Genomic DNA, 2031 nt, shown 5'->3' on the forward strand with positions numbered 1-2031 from the left:
TCACAGGTCAAAATGAAAAATTTAATGAGTTAGTGGCTTGCATCCAGCCTGATGTAGTGTAGACTATGATGACAAAAATGCCACTGATACAAGTCACACCTTCTAATCAAGTAATCTGGGGAAGGACTCCACTTGTCTGCTAGGTGCTACTGCTCTGAGGGGTGGAGGACTTGAGGTTTCTCCCAGCATAATGTTGGTCACCAGGAGCCCGGTTCACCTGGCATTAGTGGTAACTTTTCCCCTCCCTCCAGCCCTGGAGGCTGACCTAGAGATTTTTTTTAAAGAGGTACAGCTAAACTTTGTTAGAAAAAGCATGGAGATAAAAATTCACAAAATTCACATGACAAGAGCCTTCTGCTGCTCCTTGTTTCTTCCTAGGTGCCAAGCTCCGGACCTGGTGCTTTATTCATTTTCATGATCTCTCACCCTTGCAAGTCAGGTAACACAAACATCTTTAGCCTAACTTCCAATCTGTGGAGGGAGAAAGATTCTTTCCTGTGTATACTTCAGGTTAATCCTTCTCCCTACCCAAGGCCTTTCCTTGCTTTAGGGAACCACTGGTGATGGAGCTGACAGTGGGTAGGAAGGTAGGGGAGTAGGGACGCTAGCTCAGTCAGAGCCTACATATTAGGGTCCTAGGAGGCAGTGCTGAGGTCACACAACTAACTCCCCAAACAATGCGAGCCAGCTGTACAGAGTTCTGTGAGTTTCTGGCTTACATTGGAGCTCTCTGTCTGAGAAACAAATGGAGACTATAAAAGCTATACTGGTTTTGTCATGTGATGTGACTAGTGCAAGAGGGTCCTCATGTACTCTCCTCCTGGGCCACTCCTAGCCACTGGTAAGTAGAACTTCGAGGTGGTGCCTGGAAATGATCATGCGGGTAGGGTCTGCAGTCACCTGGATTTGAACTACAGCTTGACCCTTATCAAACTTGGGTGGATCATCTAACTTTTTTGAATCTCAGGAATTCCTCTGCAAATGAGGATTGAATGAGATGCATATATATACAAAGTACTTAATGTAGTGCCTGGTACTTGCTAAACATTTAGGAAAAGTTACTCATAATTATTATTCTGATCATCCGTCTGAGAGCCTGTATATAGCCTGTGCTACGTGAACTACATGCTTCTGATTATTAGCTTTGTTAATGTTGTTGTAAATATGTGATGGTGCTGATATTTTCCTTTTATAGATATGCATTTGCAATGGTCTCATGCTTCACTTATATTTTTATTCTTATACTTTTTAATGCTTTCTTAAGATATGAATTATTAGGCAATTTCATATAAAAATAAAAATACTAAATTAAATATACATATACAATGACAATATAATACATAAGATAAATATATAAGTAAATATATGTACATGCCTAGATATACTTGCATTAGAATATGAGATTTTATCAAACTTGTCTATTATTTTTGTTGACTTCATCAAATATAATTGTTTACAGAAATTGTTAGTTTATTATAATCCTTCTTTGTGCACAGGGATGCCTGGGTGGCTCAGTTGGTTAAGTGGCCGACTGGATTTCTGCTCAGGTCATGATCTCAGAGTCGTGATATTGAGCCCTGCATAGGCCTCCACTCTCAGCAGGGAGTCTGCTTGAGATTCTCTCTCCCTTGCCTTCTGCCCCTTCCCTCGCTTGTATGTGTGCTCTCTCTCTCTCTCTCAAATAAATCTTGAAAAAAAAAATCTCTTTTGGGCACAAAAAATGGTAAACAATGTGGCAAATAAAGCTCATAGTCCTTATTTATATTTATACATGTGCTGTGCTACATATAAGTGTGTGCAAGTGTGTGTATATGTATGTAGGTGTATATATGTAAACATGTATGATGGCCACCTTAAATCAAGAAATTTAAAATATTAATTTAGTCTTAAATTTCTTGGACAAAAATAAACCAATTATACATTTTTTATGTCATTCACATTGCAGAAAACCTATTCACTAGTAATGTAGTTAATAAAATTATTTCTGAAATTTTTCTGTATCTAGAGAAGTGGTTTCCTCCCCAAAATTTG

The sequence above is a fragment of the Canis lupus genome, chromosome 36 (assembly GCF_048164855.1).
Source record: "Canis lupus baileyi chromosome 36, mCanLup2.hap1, whole genome shotgun sequence".
NCBI lineage: Eukaryota > Metazoa > Chordata > Mammalia > Carnivora > Canidae > Canis > Canis lupus.